This window comes from Pseudophryne corroboree, chromosome 1 (assembly GCF_028390025.1).
Source record: "Pseudophryne corroboree isolate aPseCor3 chromosome 1, aPseCor3.hap2, whole genome shotgun sequence".
Taxonomy (NCBI): Eukaryota; Metazoa; Chordata; class Amphibia; order Anura; family Myobatrachidae; genus Pseudophryne; species Pseudophryne corroboree.
Genome location: NC_086444.1, coordinates 168,529,597 through 168,555,854, shown reverse-complemented (window position 1 = coordinate 168,555,854; position 26,258 = coordinate 168,529,597).

The following is a 26,258-nucleotide window of genomic DNA, read 5'->3' as shown; positions in this document are numbered from 1 at the left end:
TGGGGAGCTGTCACACAGGGGGAAAGCTTCCAAGGAAAATGGTCAAGTCAGGAAGCCTGCCTTCACATAAATGTTCTGGAATTGAGAGCCATTTACAACGGCCTTCTACAAGCGGTACATCTTCAAGATCCCGTGCAGATCCAGTCGGACAATGTAACAGCAGTCGCATACATAAACAGGCAAGGCGGAACGAAAAGCAGAGCGGCAATGGCAGAGGTGACAAGGATTCTCCTCTGGGCAGAAAGACATGTTAGAGCTTTGTCAGCAATTTTCATTCTGGAAGTGGACAACTGGGAAGCAGACTTCCTCAGCAGACACGATCTCCATCCAGGAGAGTGGGGCCTCCACCAAGAAGTCTTTGCAGAGATGACAAGTCTTTGGGGAGTTCCTAAAGTAGACATGATGGCATCTCGTCTAGACAAGAAGCTTCAGAGATATTGTTCCAGGTCGAGAGACCCTCAAGCAATAGCAGTGGATGCACTGGTGACCCAGTGGGTGTTTCGGTCGGTATATGTTTTCCCTCCACTTCCACTGATTCCAAAAGTTCTCAAAATAATAAGAAGAACAAGAGTTTGAGCAATCTTCATTGTCCCAGACTGGCCAAGGAGGGCTTGGTATCCAGATCTTCAGGAGTTGCTCATAGAAAATCCTCGGCCTCTTCCTCCTCGAGAGGACCTACTACAGCAGGGGCCATGTGTGTATCAAGACTTACCGTGGCTACGTTTGACGGCATGGCTGTTGAGCGTCGGATCCTAGCCCGAAAGGGTATTCCTAAGGAAGTCATCCCCACTCTTATTCAGGCCAGGAAAGGAGTAACGTCTAAACATTACCAACGTATTTGGAGAAAATATGTGTCTTGGTGTGAATCCAAGAAGACTCCTACGGAAGAGTTTGAGTTGGGACGTTTTCTCCATTTTCTGCAGGCTGGTGTGGACCTTAGATTGGGGTCAATCAAGGTACAGATTTCGGCCTTATCAGTTTTCTTTCAAAAACAATTGGCCTCCTTTCCAGAAGTTCAGACGTTCGTGAAAGGGGTTCTGCACATCCAGCCTCCATTTGTGCCTCCAGTGGCACCATGGGACCTTAATGTGGTGTTGCAGTTTCTTCAATCAGATTGGTTTGAACCTCTGCAGGAGATAGAATTGAAGTTTCTCACTTGGAAAGTGGTGATGCTTTTGGCCTTGGCATCCGCAAGGCTGGTGTATGAGTTGGGGGCCTTGTCTCACAAGAGCCCTTACCTGATCTTCCATGAAGATAGGGCAGAGTTAAGAACTCGTAAACAATTTCTTCCAAAGGTGGTTTCGTCCTACCACATAAACCAACCTATTGTGGTGCCAGTAGCTACTGACACTTTCACTGAGTCACAGTCTCTAGATGTGGTTAGAGCTTTGAAGTTTTATGTCGCAAGAGCAGCTCGGTTACGGAAAACAGAGGCTCTGTTTGTCCTATATGCTCCCAACAAGATTGGGTGTCCTGCTTCTAAGTAGACTATTGCACGCTGGATCAGAGGTACAATTCAGCACACTCATTCTATGGCAGGCTTGCCGGTACCGAAGTCGGTGAAGGCCCATTCTACTAGGAAAGTGGGCTCATCCTTGGCGGCTGCCCGGGGCGTCTCGGCTTTCCAACTTTGCCGAGCAGCTACTTGGTGAGGGTCAAACACATTTGCTAAATTTTATAAGTTTGACACCTTGGCCGATGAGGACCTCAAGTTTGGTCAATCGGTGCTGCAGGGTCATCCGCACTCTCCCGCCCGTACTGGAGCTTTGGTATAGACCCCATGGTCTTGATGTCATCCGCAGCATCCTCTAGGACGTATGAGAAAATAGGATAACCTACCAGTAAATCCTTTTCTCCTAGTCCGTAGAGGATGCTGGGCGCCCGTCCCAGTGCGTTCTTTACCTGCAGGTTTTAGTTATTACAGTTACACAAGTTGTGTTATCTTGGTTTCAGCATGTTGCTGCAATTAGTTCATGCCTGTTGGCGTGTGTTATGTTGAATGCCATGTGTGCGGCATAGTTGAGGGTGTGAGTTGGTAGATGTCTCACCACTAGTTAAGTAATTCCTTTCCTCGAAATGTCAGCCTCCCTGGGCACAATTCCTACAACTGAGGTCTGGAGGAGGGGCATAGAGGGAGGAGTCAGTTCACACAATATGAAAAGTCTTTAGAGTGCCCATGTCTCCTGCGGATCCCGTCTAAACCCCATGGTCTTGATGTTGTCCCCAGCATCCTCTACGGACTAGGAGAAAAGGATTTACCGGTAGGTTATCAAAATCCTATTATATCAAAAACAGGAAAAAAAAGAAATCAATAATACAGTATATGTAAACCACCATTCAGAAGAATAAAGAAAAAACAGAGGAAGGAACACTGCACACCGGGGGTCATTCCGAGTTGTTCACTCGCTGCAGTTTTTCGCAGCGCAGCGATCAGGTGAAAAATCGGTATTTATGCGCATGGTACGCAGCGCACATGCGCTAAGTACTTTCACACAAAAGTTTGTAGTTTTACTTAAGCTCGAGCAACGTTTTTCAGTCACTCGAGTGTTCGTAGTATGATTGACAGGAAGTGGGTGTTTCTGGGCGGCAACATGGCGTTTTCAGGGAGTGTGCTAAAAAACGCAGGCGTGCCAGGTAAAAATGCAGGAGTGGCTGGAGAAACGGGGGAGTGGCTGGCCGAACGCAGGGCGTGTTTGTGACGTCAAACCAGGAGCTAAACAGACTGCAGTCATCGCAAGATAGGCGTAGGTCTGGAGCTACTCAGAAACGGCATGACATTTTTTAGTAGCAATTCTGCTACTCTTTCCTTCGCACTTCTGCTACTCTTTCCATCGCACTTCTGCTAAGTTAAGATACACTCCCAGAGGGAGGCGGCTTAGCGTTTGCACTGCTGCTAAAAGCAGCTAGCGAGCGATCAACTCGGAATGAGGGCCCCTGTACTGTGAATTAATTGCATGGAGAACTGCAGTCCAAGTAGTACAAGTGTGGAGGCCAGGGGGTCCATTCATAAAGAAAAAAAAACAATTGTTACTTATCGCTATACATCACATCAGTTTGAGGGAAACATTCTCCATACGAAGAGAAGCAATAGGACACGAGGACATGCACTGAGACTGGAGGGGGGGGGGGGGGTTCAGGAGAAATATGAGGAAAAATTACTTCACAGAAAGGGAAGTGGAATAGCCTCCCATCAGAGGTGGAAGAGGCCAAGACAGTAGAGCACAGTGCTTAAAGTGGTCCTAGAGAGGTCACCCCCCCTCCCCATGGCGCCCAAGTAATAAAGGTATTCCGCGTGCCGCAAAAAAAGGGAGTGGTCGCAAAAAGAAAGGGGCGTGGTCACACAATAGTAATAATGCCCACAGTAGTAGCACCCCGTAATACACATAATGCCCACTGCAGTAGCGCTTCTTATACAATGCCCACAGTAGTAGTGCTCCTTATGCAATGTCTACTGTACTCATAGTGCCCACAGTGGTAGTGCCCCTTATATAGACCCCATAGTAGTGGTGCCTTTTATGCAATGCCTGAAACAGTAGTGCCCCTTATGTCCCCAGGAGTGATGCCCCTTATGAAGTGCCCCCTTTACAAAGCCCTCATTCGTAGGGCCCCCAGTAGTAATGCCCTTAATAGTAATGCCCCTGTGTAGTATTGCCCCCAGTAGTAATGTTGTCTGTAGTAATGCCCCCAGTCGTTTAGCCCCTGTAGTTTAGTCCTAGTAGTTATGCCCCCAGTGGTAATGCCCCTGCAGTTATGATCCCAGTAGTTTACACCCCCCCTTTAGTTTAGCTTCCCAGTAGTAATGCCCCCATTAGTTTAGCCCCTGTAGTTATGACCCCAGTAGTTTAGCCCCCCTGTAGTTTGCCCCCAAGTAGTAATGCTCCTGTAGTTATGCCTCCAGTAGTAATGCCACTGTAGTTATGCCCCCAGTAGTAATGCCCTCCTGTAGTTTGCCCCCTGTAGTTTGCCCCCTGTAGTTAGCCCCTTTGTAGTTTGCCCCCAGAAGATTGCCCCCTTGTAGTTTGCCCCCAGTAGCTTGCCCCCTTGTAGTTTCCCCCAGTAGCTTGCCCCTTGTAGTTTGCTCCCTTGTAGCTTGCCCCAGTAGTTTGCCCCCTCGTAGTTTGCCCCCTTGTAGTTGGCCCCCAGTAATAATGTCCCCCAGTAGTTTGCCCCCAGTAGTAATGCCCCCAGTAGATATGCGCCCCAGGAGTTTGCTCCCAGTAGATGCCCCTCAGTAGTAATGCCCCCCTGTAGTTTGCCCCCAGTAGATTCCCCCCAGTAGTAATGCCCCTTAGTAGTAATGCTACCAGTAGATGCCCCTTAGTAGTAATGCCCCCCAGTAGATTCGCCACTACAAAGGGAAAAAAAAAAAGACAAAACACACCATACTCACCAAGCCTCGCTCCGTGTCCAGTCGCTGCAGTCCTCTGGATGCCCGCTCCGCGGCACTATGGGAGAGACGTCATGGCGTCTCTCCCATAGCGCACACTGACAGAGCCGGAAGACGGAGCTCAGCTCCTGCCTCCAGCTGGCGCTGTAGTGAGGGAGACGGGCGCCCGCTGGTAGCACAATCTCAGCGGGCGCCCAGCATCTCCCTGCAGACGGGGACACATCGCCGGGTTAGGTGGGCTGTAGGAGGCGGAACTGCATTCCGTCTCCAAGTGGAACTGACGGAACACAGTTCCGCCCCGTTCCGGATCAGTTTAACCCCTGGTAGAGCAATTTAAACATCCATAGGATAGACATAAGGATATCCTTACCAAGAAATAAGGATCAAATAAGTTTTGAGATAAAAATATGGTTAAAAAAAAAGACTAGATGGGCCAAGTGGTTCTTATCTGCCGTCAAATGCTATGTTTCTATAGCTGTTATAAGTAACAATTCACGTATACTCACCCTTCCGGCGATGCATTGCGGTATCCGGGGCTCCAGCGACGCTGTGCCCTCCAGCGGTGCTTCTCTGCAATGTTCAGGGTAGTCCAGGGGGTCCCTCTGCACATGTGCCACCTTTTGACCTCCCGCATTGCCGCAGTGGTTGCTATGAGGTCAGGGAGCGGAGCCAGCTCCGGGTGCTGACAGAAAGCAGGTAAGCATTAAGCTTCCCTGTAGTTACTGCACCACAGTTTAGGTTATGCCATCCTGAGATGAACTCCATGGAGTTGAGCTTTCCGCTTCTTCATGAATTGCACTCACCATACAAAAGTATGGTGATGCGATTCAGGCACAGAGCAGGGGTACCGTTGGAAAAGTCAGGTGCCGTGAATAGCAGAAAGCAGAGAAAAGCCCTGTTTAACGAAAAACAGGGCTTTTCTCTGTTTATGAATAGACCCCTAGGTCTCACCAACAGGCAGGCCGGATGCACAACAGAGGTGGTCATTCCGACCTGATTGCACGCTGCTGTTTTTCGCAGTGCAGCGATCAGGTCACTACTGCGCATGCTTATGCACCGCAATGTGCAGGCGCGTCGTACGGGTACAAAGCGGATCGTTGCTGAGCGATGGATTGTAAGAATCCATTCGCACAGCCGATCACAAGGAGATTGACAGGAAGAAGGCGTTTATGGGTGTCAACTGACCCTTTTCTGGGAGTGTTTGGGAAAACGCAGGCGTGTCCAAGCGTTTGCAGGGCGAGTGTCTGACGTAAATTCCGGGACCAGACAGGCTGAAGTGATCGCAGCGGTTGAGTAAGTTCATTCCTACTCAGAAACTGCACAAAATGTTTTTGCAGAGCTTGACTGCACAGGCGTTCGCACACTTGCAAAAATACAATCCCCTATAGGCGGCGACTATCTGATCGCTGCAAAAAGTAGCTAGCGAGCAATCAATTCGGAATGACCCCCAGAGACAAAGAAGCGTCAGGGATGTGGACTGTCCAGTGTACAATACCAGTTCTGAGAAAGACGACAGCAGCACAACAACCGTGCGATTGCACACAGGAGGCAGGCTGAGTTTAGCAGACCACTCGGGATTATGAGGATCAAACAGCAATGGAGTCAGGAACATGAGGTGTCACCAATCAGAGATCAGTAAGACACACGCAGAGTAAATTAGCAGCAAGGTCAGAAAGCGGTAAAAGTCATACATGGAAATCAGAATACCAGAGATGCAGACCGACAGTGTCAGAGCATACAGGGAAAGGTAAACCTAAGGTTTGAGGCGTGATTCTTTGGCAAACAGCAGGTGATACAAGGGAAGTAGATATAGGGCTGACAAGTGGCTAATCCAATCAAGGGGTGAACCCATCCTGAATTAAGCTAAACTGCTCACCTGAAACACATATTGACTAGACATGCTAGAGCAAATGTGACATGTAATACAAGGTACAGTATTTCCTAATCCAAGAGATTGGCTCCTGGCTGATCATAGTTAGGGTCATTGTTTTTACAAGGCAAGGCAAGGAAAATAGAGGGTGGAACCAAGAGCGTAACTACAGTAGGTGCAAGTGGTGCGGCTGCTATGGGGCCCAAGCCTGCGCCCCCCCCTGCATGTAACTTCGCTGCCAATCCCATTTGGCTGCTTTTTATTTCTTGCCAGCGTGCTGCTGCACTGCAGTGGCTCTCCCAGCCATCTCTGTCTTTCCTCACTGATGCTGGGAAGAGGCGTGGCTGGGCTGCATCCCCGGACCATGGTCATGCTTCCTCCCAGAATCATTGAGGAGAGATGGAGCCAACTGGACCAGGAGAGCAGATGTTCCTGCAGTGCAACAGCACACTGAAACAAAAGCAGCCAATGGGGTTCTGAAGGTGAGTGAAGGTAGTTCACTATGGAGGAGGTGGGTGGGGGGTGGAAGGGGAGTAGTAAGCCAGGGGGAGGCTCTGAGTAGGCTAATATTAACAAGTTCAAGGGGGTGGAGTGATGATGTGACTCACTGTGGCCATCTTGAATTGTGAAAATGGCGCTCGTTGCCGAACTCCTGTCCCGTTGTCATGCCCTCCTCCACCTCCCACCACCACATCCTGCAGCAGTGGCAGACGATGCAGGGATCATTACAGATCCCACACTGCCACCATGCTGATGGTGTCTCAGCAGCCTACACACTACAATATTGGTCAACTGGATGGCGGTCGAGTCTGCTAGTTTATAAGCATGTTTAAAACTCAGGAGACCTGAAAGGCGACCAGGTTCAGGGGAACAGGTCTAGCGGCGGAGGGTACACACGTGTTCAATATCGGACAAACTAGTCGGTTGGGAGTTGGATCTCCTGAGGATTGCACAAACGTGTACCTGTCTTTAGAGTGGACATTCAGGGGGAGATGTACTAAGCAGTGATAAAAGTGGAGAAGTAAGTCAGTGGAATAGTTGCCCTTTTATAGTATGCAAATTATAAATATTACATCAATACTGATTGGTTGGGCAACTTCTTTACCGGCTCACTTCTCCACTTTTATCACTGCTTAGTACATGTCCCCCTCACTCTTCTGCAATCTCAGCTCATGGGTAGGCTGACAGCACCTGGCTTGGCAGAGCCTCCGATTTCACATAAACTCCTGACTGCCATATGTTGGGTCCTGGAGCCACCAAGTTGGAAATAAGTATCTCATTGACTGGTACATCAATAATTACCTGACATAGGTAATTCTTCTTCCCTCTCAGAACTCCTGCAGTCCTCTGCAGCTGTCACTATATGAAACACCAATATCTGTAGAGCCAAGAAGGGACTGTAATTTTGGGGTTGATGTATCAAGACATGAACAGAATGGAGTAGTAGACCAGTAGAGTAGTTACCCATTGCATCAAATTAGAATTGAGGTAACATTTATCAAGTACAGTCTGTGAAATGATAGGTGAATACTGATTGCTTACTGTGGGGAACTTTTCCAGTGGCCCCTTCTCCACCCTCTTCACTGCTTGATACACTATTCCCGTTGTGTTTTAAAAGCAAGTGTAGTAGGAGGCGCATTCTCAGGTAATATCTGAGTCAGAGTTTAGAAGGAAGTTGAAAGTGTTCATGTGCATTAAGAGAACATTAAATGCTACTGTCCCACCACTACAATGCTCACACCCCCATCGGCAGTGCTGCGATCAGAAATTGTGGGGCCCCGGACTGACAAAATAGACAGCCCCCCCCCCCCCCCCCCCCAAAAAAAAAAAAAGATTCTGCTGCACTGCTCCACCCTTATGTGATGTCCTACATGTTGACATCACATATAGGTAGAGTTTTGGGGACATACAGAAACGGTTTACAGAGAGCTGATAAGGCTTGTTTTAAGAAGTCCTCCCTGCGCATCAGCCTGCTGTTGATTCACAGTCTGATACAGCTCTACAGTTATTGGCGGTAGGAGCCAGGGGTGGGCACCCCTCTCTGTAAGGGCTCGGGTCACCAGACCCCTCAGTCCCCCCCTGATGGCGGCTCTGCCCATAGGTAATGCCATCCATGATATAGCACACCCGACGGGTGTGTTACATAAATCATATCGGTCTCAGATTACACTACAGTTGTATTACCTTATTTTAAAAAAATTATTATATCTCAAATCTGAGTATTTCAACAGATTAATTTTTTTTAAATATTGCACGTTATTCATTTCTTCAAAAGCTACAGAATCATTTCACTGCAGGGAATTATTTTTCCGAGAACATCATGACCTTGTAAATATAAGCCTGGTATTAGTGGGTAATAGCTTGCACTCTTAGGTGTCTTGCTAATAAGATTTAATGCTATTATTTTTGTAATCTGTCCTCCCGTGACAGTTTTACATTCTGAAACTCTTTGTATGACCTAGCATGAACTGTGTTTCTTTCCCATGCAAATTAATGCTTATCAAACAAATCAATGACTACTGATCAGAGGTAACTGGATAACTAGATCAGAGAAATGCAAATCAAGTGTAAACGGACCTAGTAGAATTCTAGATTTTGTTTTGTCTTCAGCCACTTCACTCGATGCTGTAAAGATTATTTTACTTAATATGATGATACACAAAGGGCCAATCTGCCTATACCATTTTAATCTTTGCTTTTAAGAGATGGTAACCTATTTAGACAATTTAAACAGACAATATAAAAATTCAACAAAGGATGCGGCCAGTATACCAGTGGCATCCCGACGGTTAGATCCCAACCATAGGTACAAGGGTTAGGTTTAGGGTTAGGCTAGGCACTAGTGGGATGGGGTAGGTTTAGGCTGCGAGAGTTGACGGTTAAGGTTAGGCAGCAGAAGGGGTTGGTTATTGTTAAAATACTCACCTTGACCCATCTGTATTTTGAAAGTCTGGACAGCGCTGTCAGCATTCTGACCGTTAGGATTTCTACCGCCAGGAAATCCATTCCATCACTTCAGCAAACCACAATACACTAATAGAAGGTGGTATACATTGCTCTTTATGTACCTAAAATATTTATTTTAATTGCACCACCATATTCTGTTTTACAACTGGGAACAATCACAGTAATAAAACAAGACTGGGTATTACCAGACAGACAATAAGGGGTGGTCTTCAGTATGCCGGCGGTCGGGCTCCCGGCGACCAGCATACCGGCGCCGGGAGCCCGACAGCCGGCATACCGACACTTATTCTCCCTCGTGGGGGTCCACGACCCCCCTGGAGGGAGAATAAAATAGTGTGGCGCGCGTAGCGCGCCACCGTGCCCCCAGCGTGGTGAGCGCAGCGAGCCCGCAAGGGGCTCATTTGCGCTCGCCACACTGTCGGTAAGCTGGCGGCCGGCCTCCTGGCGCCGGTATGCTGGTCGCCGGGAGGCCGGCCGCCGGCTGATCGTAGTGAACCCGACAATAAGGTAGGAGGACCCTGCTCACAAGCCTACAATCTTTATTAGAAAAGGGGCGCATAGCCACTGCAGTGCCAGCCAGCCAGCCAGCAGTATGATGCGGGGAGGGGGGGGGGGGTACATATTGTTCAGCAACTAGCAGCCTGGCTAAAGGGGGGGTGCAGGGGGGGGGGGGGCTGCCACTGCACTCACATCCAGGCAGTAAAATGCTGGGGGGGGTGGGATGGGCGCAGCGATCTATTGTGTAGCCAGGCTGCCATGGCAGTTATGACCTATGGGGGAGGGGGGGTTGGGTAGCCAGAAGTGAAAGTTATCACTGTTATAAATTGTCTTCTCAAAAAGACCAGTTCTTTGGAAGTGATCATTTTCTCATGGGAACATACTGAAAAAATTGTGAGAGAATACAATGACAATAGAAAACCAAAAATTCTCATTGCACAATTTTACCATGATGACAATACCCCTATATATGAGCTTGTTTTTATACTTTTACATCTATAAGCAGAGGACAGATGTATTAATCCTGGAGGAGTAATAAAGCAGTGATGAGTGCAAGGTGATAACGCATCAGCCAATCAGCTCCAATATGTAAATCGACAGGAGCTGATTGGCTGGTGCTTTATCACCTTGCACTTATCACCTCTTTATCGCTTCTCCAGGCTTAATACATCATGTTATAAAAAAAATGTCATATATGATTTTATACAATTCTAAGGAAGATGCAGCAATGAAAGTGACAATTCTACAGCTGATCTGGTGTGAAATAAATAAAAATTTTCCTTTTTTTTTGGTGTTGCTTATTTGCCAGTTGTAAATAAATTGTTCTGTAAAAAGACTCACCTTTAAGCATTGCCTAGCAGACACAAATAATATATATTTTTTCTCTTACGTCCTAGAGGATGCTGGGGACTCCGTAAGGAACATGGGGAATAGACGGGCTCCGCAGGAGACATGGGCATGAAAAAGAACTTTAGATATGGGTGTGCACTGGCTCCTCCCTCTATGCCCCTCCTCCAGACCTCAGTTTGATACTGTGCCCAGAGGAGACTGGGTGCACTACAGGGAGCTCTCCTGAGTTTCCTGAAAGAAAGTATTTTGTTAGGTTTTTTATTTTCAGGGAGCCTGCTGGCAACAGGCTCCCTGCATCGAGGGACTGAGGAGAGAGAAGCAGACCTACTTAAATGCTAGGCTCTGCTTCTTAGGCTACTGGACACCATTAGCTCCAGAGGGAGTCGGAACGCAGGTCTCTCCTCGCTGTTCGTCCCGGAGCCGCGCCGCCGTCCTCCACACAGAGCCGGAAGATAGAAGCCGGGTGAGTATGAGACGATAAGAAGACTTCAGAGGCGGCAGAAGACTTACAGATCTTCACTGAGGTAACGCACAGCGGTAACGCTGCGCGCCATTGCTCCCACACAGAACACACACACGGCAGGCACTGAGGGTGCAGGGCGCAAGGGGGGCGCCCTGGGCAGCAATTTACACCTCTAGGACTGGTAAAAAGAGATATATGGGCTCTGTGGGCAGTATATGAGTATCCCCCGCCAGTTTTTGAACAGATTCGAGCGGGACCGAAGCCCGCTGCTGAGGGGGCGGAGCTTGATCCCTCAGCACTCACCAGCGCCATTTTTCTCCAGAGCACACGCTGAGATGCTGGTTTCCCGGACTCTCCCCTGCTGAACACGGTGACAGAGGGGTTTAAAGAAGGGGGGTCACATAATTTGGCGCAATCAATATATATATATATATATAGTACCTTATTGCCCCGGCACTCCAAATATCCACTCAGGGATATGTCTCGCTCCGGTGCCTTCCTCCGTGGAGAGCTTTGGTGAGGCCCCCCAGGATATGGCGGTCACAAACGAGGCGGCACTCAGAGGCTGTCACAAATTCTTGTAATAGTGCAAACAGAGAAATCAACGTTTCGGGGACCAGTTCCCCTTCTTCAGGATATGTGTAAACACTGCACAAAAAACATTTAAATACTTAAACGAAGTACTTACCCCCCACCTCACACCCAATCACCTGGCGTCTCCCCTGGTCTCGCCGCCGTTCTCACCGCCCGGCACCGCCGGCTGCGTCCACTTCCGCCGGAAGTGACGTTGCGGGAGTATGCCGCGTTACCATGGAGACGCTAGCTAAACTCCATAACAACAACAATACATCTGTGAACCTTGTATTACAAGCAAATGCAGTGCGGATCAAGAACTGGTTACATCTTAGTGCATATCACTATAAGGTGCTAATATCAGCTACAAACATTAAAAAAGAAACCCACGTTTAAAAACAATATTAGTGCCTTTTAAAATCCCCTACTAAAAAGTGTCAATACCACATAATAGAATTATTTCTTACTCATAATAGCGCAAGCCGCTCCTGTTCTTCCTTATCATGAACCAACTTACTAGCAAATATCTACATACTCTGCCATTGTGACATATACGGGAATTTTTGTCTTTATGTTTATGCTTGACTCCCTCACTATATTTTAACCTATTCATCTGCTGGTTCCACGGGTGCAGGGACTTTATTCACTACTAGTGCCCTGACCAGCTGCGGACCTCCTACCCACTACGTAATTCCTCCCCCCTGTCCATTTTATGAACCCACTGAGATGAAAACTGTCCCACGACTAATGCTACCCAACCCCCTGGCGTCTAAAATCTACCTCCAGAGGTAGAACTAAAGAAAATTGATGAGGCCCAAATTTTCATTCAAGCCTCCAGGTTTCAGGGTTTGTAGTCTGTGAATCCACATGGACTCTAACTGTAAGAGCTTTTTACCTCTATTTCCCCCACGGGGGGATTCTGGCACGTGGTCAATAATTCGATGTTTAAATGTGGCCATGCTGTGTCTGAACTCGACAAAGTGCTTGGCGACTGGCTGTTCACCACTGCCCGTCGCCAAAGCGTTCCTAATCGCTTGTCTATGCTGAGCCATGCGCACTTTAAACTGGCACTCGGTCTTCCCTATGTAGTACCGGCCACACGGGCATATAATGGCGTATATAACAAACTTGGTACTACACGTTAAGGGCCACCTGATCTTAAAACTTTTTCCGGAGAACGGGTGAGCAATACTGTCTCCTGGAGACATATGCGCACACGTCGTGCAGCCCGTGCATTTTTTTTTGGCCGAGCTAACGATATCTAACCGGTTGTTCATCTACTACCGATATATAGATGACGTATTAATCTTTTGGCGAGGCGAAGTGCAGGATTTAGTGTCCCTTATTGATAGGCACAATACATCAGACAGTCCTGCCAAATTTACGATGAGTGTGAGTCAATATGAAATGTGCTATTTAGATATCCTTATTAAGCTCCAGGAAGGCAGAATTGAAACGTGCTTATATAAGAAACCTACGGACCGTAACACGGTTTTGAGGTACGATAGTTTCCATCCAACCTCAACCATTAGGGGACTGCCTTATTCACAATTTCTGCGGGTCTGCAGGACCAACACAAATGTTGAGGTCAGAAACAAACAACTTGATGAAATGGAGGGCAGACTTCGGGACAGGGGCTTTCCCTCAAAACTGCTAAGTAAGGCCCGTCAAAAGGCCACAGCAAGAAGGAGAGAAGATACTCTCCAAACAACACCACCCAAGGATATCACCAGCAGTATCCCCTGGGTGAGTGCATATGATGTCAACAGTGGACAAGTTAAGAAAAGGATGAAAGGTTTGTGGCCGATAGTCACATCGGATCCCGATCTGACAATCTTTAAGAGTAAGCGCATTATGCCAAGCTATACCAGAGGGCGCAGTATAAAAGATCTTGTCGTCAAAACCGACATGGCCAAATTGAAAGCAGCCCCCACCCACCACTTTTTAAGTAGAAAAAACGGGTGCTTTAAATGCACGGGCTGCACGACGTGTGCGCATATGTCTCCAGGAGACAGTATTGCTCACCCGTTCTCCGGAAAAAGTTTTAAGATCAGGTGGCCCTTAACGTGTAGTACCAAGTTTGTTATATACGCCATTATATGCCCGTGTGGCCGGTACTACATAGGGAAGACCGAGTGCCAGTTTAAAGTGCGCATGGCTCAGCATAGACAAGCGATTAGGAACGCTTTGGCGACGGGCAGTGGTGAACAGCCAGTCGCCAAGCACTTTGTCGAGTTCAGACACAGCATGGCCACATTTAAACATCGAATTATTGACCACGTGCCAGAATCCCCCCGTGGGGGAAATAGAGGTAAAAAGCTCTTACAGTTAGAGTCCATGTGGATTCACAGACTACAAACCCTGAAACCTGGAGGCTTGAATGAAAATTTGGGCCTCATCAATTTTCTTTAGTTCTACCTCTGGAGGTAGATTTTAGACGCCAGGGGGTTGGGTAGCATTAGTCGTGGGACAGTTTTCATCTCAGTGGGTTCATAAAATGGACAGGGGGGAGGAATTACGTAGTGGGTAGGAGGTCCGCAGCTGGTCAGGGTACTAGTAGTGAATAAAGTCCCTGCACCCGTGGAACCAGCAGATGAATAGGTTAAAATATAGTGAGGGAGTCAAGCATAAACATAAAGACAAAAATTCCCGTATATGTCACAATGGCAGAGTATGTAGATATTTGCTAGTAAGTTGGTTCATGATAAGGAAGAACAGGAGCGGCTTGCGCTATTATGAGTAAGAAATAATTCTATTATGTGGTATTGACACTTTTTAGTAGGGGATTTTAAAAGGCACTAATATTGTTTTTAAACGTGGGTTTCTTTTTTAATGTTTGTAGCTGATATTAGCACCTTATAGTGATATGCACTAAGATGTAACCAGTTCTTGATCCGCACTGCATTTGCTTGTAATACAAGGTTCACAGATGTATTGTTGTTGTTATGGAGTTTAGCTAGCGTCTCCATGGTAACGCGGCATACTCCCGCAACGTCACTTCCGGCGGAAGTGGACGCAGCCGGCGGTGCCGGGCGGTGAGAACGGCGGCGAGACCAGGGGAGACGCCAGGTGATTGGGTGTGAGGTGGGGGGTAAGTACTTCGTTTAAGTATTTAAATGTTTTTTGTGCAGTGTTTACACATATCCTGAAGAAGGGGAACTGGTCCCCGAAACGTTGATTTCTCTGTTTGCACTATTACAAGAATTTGTGACAGCCTCTGAGTGCCGCCTCGTTTGTGACCGCTATATATATATATATATATAAAAAGCGCTATCTGGGAATTTTTTTCCAAAGTCATTGGCGCTGGGTGTGTGCTGGCATACTCTCTCTCTGTCTCTCCTGAGGGCCTTGTGGGGGAACTGTCTCCAGATTAGAGATTCCCTGTGTGCGTGGGTCGGCATGTCTGAAGCGGAATGCTCTTCTAGAGAGGAGGTGGAGCAAATGAGTGTGGTGTCTCCGTCGGCAACGCCGACACCTGACTGGGTGGATATGTGGAATGTTTTAAATGCAAATGTGAATTTATTACACAAGAGGTTGGACAAAGCAGAGTCCAGGGAATGTACAGGGAGTTTAGCCCTGCCTTTTACTATGTCACAGGGGCCTTCTGGGTCTCAAAAGCGCCCACTATCCCAGGTTGTAGACACGGATACTGACACGGATTCTGACTCCAGTGTCGACTATGATGATGCGAAGTTGCAGCCAAAATTGGCTAAAAGTATTCATTATATGATTATTGCAATAAAAGAGGTGTTGCATGATGACCCCTCTGTCCCTGACACAAGGGTGCGCACGTATAAGGAAAAGAAACCTGAGGTAACCTTTCACCCATCTCATGAGCTGAACGAGTTATTTGAAAAGGCTTAGGAATCTCCGGACAAAAAACTGCAGATTCCCAAAAGGATTCTTATGGCGTATCTTTTCCCGGCTAAGGACAGGATACGGTGGGAATCCTCCCCAAGGGTGGACAAAGTGTTGACACGCTTATCCAAAAAGGTAGCACTGCCATCTCAAGATAACGCAACCCTCAAGGATCCTGCTGATCGTAGGCAGGAGACTACCTTGAAGTCAATTTATACACATACTGGTACATTACTCAGACCGGCGATAGCGTCGGCTTGGGCTTGTAGCGCTGTAGCAGCGTGGACAGATACCTTATCTGCTGATATAGATACGCTGGATAAGGAAACCATTTTATTGAACCTGGGTCACATTAAAGATGCGGTCCTATATATGAGGGATGCTCAGAGAGACGTTGGCCTATTGGGGTCCAGAGCCAACGCTATGGCGATTTCTGCTAGACGAGCCCTATGTACTCGACAATGGACGGGTGATGCCGACTCGAAGAGGCATATGGAGGTTTTGCCTTACAAGGGTGAGAAATTGTTTGGGGAAGGTCTCACGGACCTGGTTTCCACAGCTACTGCAGCTAAATCAACTTTTTTGCCTTATGTTTCCTCACACCCTAAGAAAACGCCACATTATCAGATACAGTCCTTTCGATCGCATAAACCCAAGAGAGTACGGGGATCTTCCTTTCTTGCCAGAGGTTAGGGCAGGGGGAAAAAGCTGCCAACTACAGCTAGTTCCCAGGAGCAGAAGTCCTCCCCGGCCTCTACAAAATCCACCGCATGATGCTGGGGCTCCGCTGAGGGAGTCCGCCCCAGTGGAGGCACGTCTTCGACTTATCAGCCATGTCTGGGTTCACTCACAGGTAGATCCCTGGGCAATAGAAATTGTTTCCCAGGGCTACAAGCTGGAATTCGAAGAGGTGCCTCCTCGCCGGTTTTTCAAATCGGCCCTACTGTCTTCTTCCCCAGAGAAGGAGATAGTTTTAAATGCAATTAAAAAATTGTGTCTTCAAAAAGTGGTGGTCAAGGTTCCCCTGCTTCAGCAGGGGATGGGGTATTACTCAACCCTGTTTGTGGTCCCGAAACCGGACGGTTCGGTCAGACCCATTTTAAATTTAAAATCCTTAAACCTATACTTAAAAAGGTTCAAGTTCAAGATGGAATCGCTCAGAGCGGTCATAGCCAGCCTGGAAGCCGCCCCCCCCCCCCCCCACATGGTGTCCCTGGACATAAAGGATGCATACCTTCATGTCCCCATTTATCAGCCTCATCAGGCGTTCCTGAGATTTGCTGTACAGGATTGTCATTACCAATTTCAGATGTTGCCATTTGGGCTTTCCACGGCCCGAGGATTTTCACCAAGGTAATGGCGGAAATGATGGTGCTCCTGCGCAAGCAGGGTGTCACAATTATCCCGTACTTGGACGATCTCCTAATAAAAGTGAGATCAAGAGAGCAGTTGCTGAACAGCGTATCACTTTCCCTGAGGGTGTTGCAGCACGGCTGGATTCTCAATATCCCGAAGTCACAGTTGGTTTCCGACGACCCGTTTGCCTTTCTTAGGCATGATTCTGGATACAGACCAGAAAAGGGTTTACCTCCCAAGGGAAAAGGCCCAAGAACTCATGAATTTGGTCAGGGACCTCTTGAAGCCAAACTGGGTGTCGGTGCATCACTGCACTCGAGTTCTGGGAAAGATGGTGGCATCTTACGAGGCCATTCCATTCGGCAGGTTCCATGCAAGGACTTTTCAGTGGGACCTTCTGGACAAGTGGTCCGGGTCACATCTACAGATTCATCAGATGATCAGCCTGTCCCCCAGGGCCAGGGTATCTCTCCTGTGGTGGCTGCAAAGTGCTCACCTTCTAGAGGGTCGCAGGTTCGGCATTCAGGACTGGGTTCTGATAACCACGGACGCGAGCCTCCGAGGTTGGGGAGCAGTCACACAGGGAAGAAACTTCCAAGGTCTCTGGTCAAGCCAGGAGGCTTGTCTTCACATCAACGTACTGGAATTAAGGGCCATATACAATGGCCTTCGTCAAGCAGAGATTTTGCTTCGTGACCTACCGGTTCTGATTCAGTCAGACAACATCACCGCAGTGGCTCATGTAAACCGCCAAGGCAGAACAAAGAGCAGAGTGGCAATGGCAGAAGCCACCAGGATTCTTCGCTGGGCGGAAAATCATGTAAGCGCTCTGACAGCAGTCTTCATTCCGGGAGTGGATAACTGGAAAGCAGACTTCCCCAGCAGACACGATCTACATCCAGAAGAGCGGGGACTTCATCAGGAAGTCTTCACAGAGATTGCAAGTCAGTGGGGACTGCCTCAGATAGACATGATGGCGTCACGCCTCAACAAAAAACTACCGAGGTATTGCGCCAGGTCAAGGGACCCTCAGGCGGTAGCAGTGGACGCCCTGGTGACACCGTGGGTGTTCCAGTCGGTCTATGTGTTTCCTCCTCTTCCTCTCATCTCCAAGATATTGAGAATCATAAGAAGAAAAGGAGTACAGACAATTCTCATTGTTCCAGATTGGCCTCGAAGGGCCTGGTATCCGGATCTGCAGGAAATGCTCACAGAAGATCCGTGGCTCTTCCTCTCAGAGAGGACCTGTTACAAGAGGGACCCCGTCTGTTCCAAGACTTACCGCAGCTGCGTTTGATGGCATGGCAGTTGAACGCCGGATCCTAGGGGAAAAGGGCATTCCGGATGAGGCAATTCCTACTCTGATAAAGGCTACGAAGGACGTGACAGCAAAACATTATCACCGTATATGGCGGAAGTATGTATCTTGGTGTGAGTCCAGGAATGCTCCTCCGGAAGAATTCCATCTGGGCCGTTTCCTTCACTTCCTACAGACTGGAGTGAATTTGGGCCTAAAATTAGGCTCCATTAAGGTTCAGATTTCTGCCCTATCCATTTTCTTTCAGAAGGAATTGGCTTCTCTTCTGGAAGTACAGACTTTTGTGAAGGGGGTGCTGCATATCCAGCCTCCTTTTGTACCTCCAGTGGCACCCTGGGACCTTAACGTGGTGTTGCGGTTCCTTAAGTCTCACTGGTTTGAGCCTCTTAAAAAGGTGGAATCAAAGTATCTCACTTGGAAAGTGGTCATGTTGTGGCCAGAACGGCTCGGGTTAGGAAAACAGAGGCACTGTTTGTCCTGTATGCAGCCAACAAGGTTGGCGCTCCTGCTTCTAAGCAGACTATTGCTCGCTGGATCTGTAACACGATTCAGCAGGCTCATTCTACGGCTGGATTGCCGTTACCAAATTCTGTAAAGGCCCATTCCACTAGGAAGGTGGGCTCGTCTTGGGCGGCTGCCTGAGGGGTCTCGGCATTACAGTTGTACCGAGCAGCTACTTGGTCGGGATCAAACACCTTTGCAAGGTTCTATAAGTTTGATACCCTAGCTGAGGAGGACCTCCTGTTTGCTCAATTGGTGCTGCAGAGTCATTCGCACTTTCCCACCCATTTGGGAGCTTTGGTATAATCCCCATGGTCCTTACGGAGTCCCAGCATCCTCTAGGACGTTAGAGAAAATAAGATTTTAAACTTACAGGTAAATCTATTTCTCGTAGTCCGTAGAGGATGCTGGGCGCCCGTCCCAGTGCGGACTAAATTCTGCAAGACTTGTATATAGTTTCTGCTTACATAAGGGTTATGTTACAGTTTTGATCAGTCTCGGACTGATGCTGTTTTGTTTCATACTGTTGACTGGTTCGTATATCCATGTTATACGGTATGGATGGTGTGGGCTGGTATGAATCTTGCCCTTAGATAAACAAAAATCCTTTCCTCGTACTGTCCGTACTGGACACAGTTTCTCTAACTGAGGTCTGGAGGAGGGGCATAGAGGGAGGAGCCAGTTCACACCCATATCTAAAGTTCTTTTTAGTGCCCATGTATCCTGCGGAGCCCGTCTATTCCCCATGGTCCTTACGGAGTCCCCAGCATCCTCTACGGACTAGGAGAAAAAGATTTACCGGTAGGTTTAAAATCTTATTTTTTATATTCATTTTTTGTTTGTGAGACTCAATAGTTGGAAGTAAACAGCAGACACTACTAAAGGCCAGAGGAATTTCATCGTAGTAGCATGATGTTCTTAGCAGTAATTTGAATGACCAATAGAATTGTCTTATTAAAAGTGACCTCCCCTTTCATTGTTTTCTTATGGTGTCCCCTATAGAGCATGCATACTTCATATAATTTTTTCAAAATGCAATGAAACCACCGAAAAGTAGATTGCGATATTATCACATTTTTATCACAATCACGATTTCGATTAAAAAAATAAACATAATAATTAATATGATACATACATACTATGATACATTAAAAAAAATAGAAAAAGGTCACAGTAAGTGACAACATTTTTAGAAATGTACCGCATTTTTTATACATTAGCCCCATGGACTGAAAAGTACTGTAAGCAGTGACTGTGACCATACAGTAGCATACTTCCATGATTTTGGGTTTTATGATAAACCTTTCTCATTGATGCAAGAACAATCTTTTGAAATCAAAGGCTGAAAGACCTGATCTCCGATGACATTCCCAGAATAGACATTTTTCAAGAGCAGCAAACAGGGACCGAATTTATTACCACTGGTGTTAATGAAAATCTAGGAAAAGCATGTTATTTACAAGAGTGGGGCCAATTAACATTACGCAGGATATTTGATACACGGGGAAATGGGAATGAAGGAACAAATGTGTGTCGGGTCAGGGAAATTTTGCGTGACTTCATGCCAAGAGAGTGGGGCTGCTGCAGGGGTTAAAGTGTGTGTGTGGAGGGGGGGGGGGGGGGGGGGGGCAGAGCCGGCCCTAACCAATATGATGCCCTAGGCAAGATTTTGGCTGGTGCCCCCTAGCACCGCCGCTAGTTCTGCAAGAGATGCCTGGCATGAGTCAGCTGGCAGCTCTGCTAACGTCGGGCGCATTTTGTTTATGAAAATGCATCTTGCATTGCTGTGTGATTCTGGTGATTAGAATGATATGTGGCATGCCTATATTCTGTGTGCGACTGCGGCTGTATCTGCATATGAAAAGCTAAATTACAGTGATTTCCAGGAATACACTGTAGGATAGCGTTTCGTATGCAGATACAGCCGCAGTCACACACAAAATATAGACATGCCGCATATCATTTTAATCAGCAGAAGCTGATGGTGCCCCTAAGCATACCAAATGCCCTAGGCATTTGCCTAGTTTGCCTATGCCTAAGGCCGGCTCTGGGGGGGGGGGACACGAGGTGGAACTGAGTTCCACCACCTGTAGTGGTAGGGGGAACTAGTTCCGCCTCCTCCATTGCCCTGCATAGTAATTCCAACAGAAAAGCCCGCCCCATCATCTATGTATTTTTATTACCCCCCATCCTTCCCCGTTGCAGTCAACAGCACTTCAGGCAGGAAGAGAGAGGACTAATCTCCCTGCGTGATGTGCTTCACTGCCATTAATCCATCAGATTGCATCTGCTTGATATTCTGTGGTGCAAATTTGGTGTGTCCCCTGTCTTTGAGGTTTTTGTTTTTTTTAAACTAGGCCCCATCTCTGTATTTCTCCATAATACCCAGCGAAAGCTGCTGGGATCTTCTTGTTAGTACTATAGTTTCACTTCCTGGTAGCGCTATTTCCAATGTAAGCACATCTGATCTATGCACAAGTTCTGGGGTACCCGGCATCAGTAAGTGCATAATATATTGTTCAAATGAAATGTGAGCTGGTAGAGGTGAGAGCCCACTAGCGTGCGGGTAAACATCATAGAAATATAATAGAGTGCTGTGGCATATGGTAGATGGATAATATCTCATTGCCTTGCTAAAATAAGCTGAAGGCTGCATAAGCCTGAGGCCATATAAGAGCCCAACTTTTGGTGATTGGTTGTTTAATGACTAAGCAGTTGCTAGGCAGATCCTATTGGATTAGAGGGTTGTCCATCAAGCTTAATGGGTTGGTCTTAGGATAGTATATAGGGCAGGGCCATTTGCCTCAGACTTCCTCTTGCCATTCATGTATGGCCCAGGAAGGTTAAGTACATTGGCACTATAATTTTATTGCTGTTTTCCTTTGTATATTATCTGTTCTGTTCTGCACCCCCCCCCCCCTTTTTGCCTTTTTGTGGTGATTCTTCCTGTTACATTTGCTTATATTGTGTTTATTGGTGCTCCCCCTCCCCTGGTATGCCGCGTCCACGCCTCTCCGCTTTCCCCCCCCCCCACCGCCTCGTGGAGGCTGTGGGCACCCCCCGCTCCCGTTCCCGCAGTGCGGCCCCCCGGAGACTCCTTTCGGCGGCGGCAGGCACGCGGCAGGGTCGGGCCGCGCCGGCCCGCTCCCCTGCCAGCGCGATGCGTGCGGCCAGCGGCCGCCCTGCTCGTGTCGCCGGGACGCGTCCCCGGCGGTTGCAGTGTCAGCGGCAGCTCTCTCCCCCGGCGCGATGGTCAGCGCCGGGTCTTCCCTTCCCTCCCCGCTGGCGGCTCTGAGCGGCGGCTCGGGCGCCCACGTGGTGCCGGGCGGCCGGGCGGGACTGCGGGGGGAGAGGGGGGAACTGATGCGCATGCAGGGACAGTCACTCTGGGGCAGCAGGGTGAGGTGCCCTCTGTCCCCAGTACCGAAGCTGTGGCGGATGGACCCCTCCCTACGGGGGGGCCCTTTTCACCTATATGTAGGGTTGGGGATGGGGTTCTTGGGGCGGGCCCCAGGATTTTCGGGGCGGGGCGCGTGGCTGGGACTGCCGCGACGCCCGCCCATCCTGAGGTTGCTAGGCGGGGGTTCCCGGACGGGAATCCCGCATCGGGAGCCTTTTGGCTGGGCTCCCAGTCGCCCGTTGCGCGGCTTACCGTGTCGTCGTCCCCGGGCGTCGGGCTCCAGGCGCCTCCCCCTGGCCCGCCGGGGGCGTTGCAGCTGGTGGCGACTCAGTCGTCAATCGCGGCGGCGTTCCACCTACCCGGCCCTGCTCTCTCATTGGCCGCGCCTCAAGGGTTCGTCGGGGGTCAGTTTTTCCCCGGTGGCCTTCCCTGGCCTCTTGCGCCGGCTTTCCCTGCGGCTGCCGGAGCGCCGTCCATAGGCCTACCAGTTACGTCCACCCCACAATTTTACCCGTACTTTGCCAGCTCAGCCGTCGGCGTCCAGCCCACGTGGTCGGTCGGCGGCCCCCGGGTTACGGTTCCCCTCCCGGCTTTTTCGGGTTCGCATTCCGGGCCGTCCCCGGCTGGGGCGTCCCCATTTGCGCAGATTTTGCCACCCCCCCCCCCCCCCAGCGCCTCCCCAGTTCCTTCCAGTTTCGTCGGGAGGTTCGGAGGCGGTCAGTTACATACCGCATCCTTCATGGCGGCCTGCTTACACCATAGGGGGCGCTACGGGGGCCGGGGCTGCTTTCCCCCACGCCTTTGCGTACCCCTCAGTTAGGGGTCCTCCCCCGCCGCTTCCCGCTGGCCCCCCGCCGCGGAGCGACTGGGCTTGGCCCCCTCCCCCGCCTGTTACCCCCATTGCCATTGACGCGCTGGTTTCCCCTGCGCATGTTGTCCCTTCTGTTTCTTCCTCACAGGTGCTGGCTGGTTCCGGGTCTGCGTCGCGGAGGGGACGGAGGTCGGAGAGGGTCGCGGCCGCGGCACCGACGGGGGAGGTTCGGCCGCCACCGGAGTCGGGTGCACCGGACGATGCTGTTCCGGGTCCTTCAAACACTGGTGAGCACGCTATTCCTTCACACTGCTAGTTCTTCTTCCTCCTCGTCTAGCAGTGTTTCTTCTAGAGATGAGCGGGTTCGGTTCCTCGGAATCCGAACCCGCCCGAACTTCAGTTTTTTTTACACGGGTCCGAGCGACTCGGATCTTCCCGCCTTGCTCGGTTAACCCGAGCGCGCCCGAACGTCATCATCACGCTGTCGGATTCTCGCGAGGCTCGGATTCTATCGCGAGACTCGGATTCTATATAAGGAGCCGCGCGTCGCCGCCATTTTCACACGTGCATTGAGATTCATAGGGAGAGGACGTGGCTGGCGTCCTCTCCGTTTATAGAGATTCGAGAAGAGAGTGAGACAGAGAGAGACACAGTAGTAATTTTGGGGAGCATTAGGAGGAGTACTACTACTACTAGTACTTGCTGAAGTGATAGAGATAGTGTGACTGTATTATCTGGCTTGTGGGGGAGACACTGACAGTGGGGAGCAGTTAGAGTCTGAGAGCAGGACTCAGGACTCAGGAGTACATATAACGTACAGTGCACACTTTTGCTGCCAGAGTGCCACACTGCCATTGTTTGTGACCACACTGACCACCAGTATAATATATATTGTGATTGTCTGCTTAGGACTCAGGAGTACTACTTGCAAGTTGCTGATAGTGTGACCAGTGACCTGACCACCAGTTTATGAGTTTAATATATATATATATATATATATATATAATTGTATATAATATATATATATAATATTGTATACCACCTAGCACCTACCCGTGTTTTTTTTTTTTTTTCTTTCTTCTTTATACATACTACTATAGTAGCTTACTGTAGCAGTCTGCAGTGCTGCTGAGCTGACAGTGTCTAGCAGGTCCGTCATCAGTCATTACATAATAAATATATATACCTGTCCGGCTGCAGTACTAGTGATATTATATAATTATATATATTGATTTCATCTCATTATCATCCAGTCTATATTATCAGCAGACACAGTACGTTAGTCCACGGCTGTAGCTACCTCTGTGTCGGCACTCGGCAGTCCATCCATAATTGTATACCACCTACCCGTGGTTTTTTTTTTTTCTTTCTTCTTTATACATACTACTGTAGTAGCTTACTGTAGCAGTCTGCGGTGCTGCTGAGCTGACAGTGTCCAGCAGGTCCGTCATCAGTCATTACATAATAAATATATATACCTGTCCGGCTGCAGTACTAGTGATATTATATATACATATATATTGATTTCATCTCATTATCATCCAGTCTATATTAGCAGCAGACACAGTACGTTAGTCCACGGCTGTAGCTACCTCTGTGTCGGCACTCGGCAGTCCATCCATAATTGTATACCACCTACCCGTGGTTTTTTTTTTTCTTTCTTCTTTATACATACTACTATAGTAGCTTACTGTAGCAGTCTGCGGTGCTGCTGAGTTGACAGTGTCCAGCAGGTCCGTCATCAGTCATTACATAATAAATATATCTACCTGTCCGGCTGCAGTACTAGTGTGATATTATATATATATATATTGATTTCATCTCATTATCATCCAGTCTATATTAGCAGCAGACACAGTACGGTAGTCCACGGCTGTAGCTACCTCTGTGTCGGCAGTCGCTCGTCCATCCATAAGTATACTAGTATCCATCCATCTCCATTGTTTACCTGAGGTGCCTTTTAGTTGTGCCTATTAAAATATGGAGAACAAAAATGTTGAGGTTCCAAAATTAGGGAAAGATCAAGATCCACTTCCACCTCGTGCTGAAGCTGCTGCCACTAGTCATAGCCGAGACGATGAAATGCCAGCAACGTCGTCTGCCAAGGCCGATGCCCAATGTCATAGTACAGAGCATGTAAAATCCAAAACACCAAATATCAGTAAAAAAAGGACTCCAAAATCTAAAATAAAATTGTCGGAGGAGAAGCGTAAACTTGCCAATATGCCATTTACCACACGGAGTGGCAAGGAACGGCTGAGGCCCTGGCCTATGTTCATGGCTAGTGGTTCAGCTTCACATGAGGATGGAAGCACTCAGCCTCTCGCTAGAAAAATGAAAAGACTCAAGCTGGCAAAAGCACCGCAAAGAACTGTGCGTTCTTCGAAATCCCAAATCCACAAGGAGAGTCCAATTGTGTCGGTTGCGATGCCTGACCTTCCCAACACTGGACGTGAAGAGCATGCGCCTTCCACCATTTGCACGCCCCCTGCAAGTGCTGGAAGGAGCACCCGCAGTCCAGTTCCTGATAGTCAGATTGAAGATGTCAGTGTTGAAGTACACCAGGATGAGGAGGATATGGGTGTTGCTGGCGCTGGGGAGGAAATTGACAAGGAGGATTCTGATGGTGAGGTGGTTTGTTTAAGTCAGGCACCCGGGGAGACACCTGTTGTCCGTGGAAAGGAATATGGCCGTTGACATGCCTGGTGAAAATACCAAAAAAATCAGCTCTTCGGTGTGGAAGTATTTCAACAGAAATGCGGACAACATTTGTCAAGCCGTGTGTTGCCTTTGTCAAGCTGTAATAAGTAGGGGTAAGGACGTTAACCACCTCGGAACATCCTCCCTTATACGTCACCTGCAGCGCATTCATAATAAGTCAGTGACAAGTTCAAAAACTTTGGGCGACAGCGGAAGCAGTCCACTGACCAGTAAATCCCTTCCTCTTGTAACCAAGCTCACGCAAACCACCCCACCAACTCCCTCAGTGTCAATTTCCTCCTTCCCCAGGAATGCCAATAGTCCTGCAGGCCATGTCACTGGCAATTCTGACGAGTCCTCTCCTGCCTGGGATTCCTCCGATGCATCCTTGCGTGTAACGCCTACTGCTGCTGGCGCTGCTGTTGTTGCTGCTGGGAGTCGATGGTCATCCCAGAGGGGAAATCGTAAGACCACTTTCACTACTTCCACCAAGCAATTGACTGTCCAACAGTCCTTTGCGAGGAAGATGAAATATCACAGCAGTCATCCTGCTGCAAAGCGGATAACTGAGGCCTTGGCATCCTGGGTGGTGAGAAACGTGGTTCCAGTATCCATCATTACTGCAGAGCCAACTAGAGACTTGTTGGAGGTACTGTGTCCCCGGTACCAAATACCATCTAGGTTCCATTTCTCTAGGTAGGCGATAC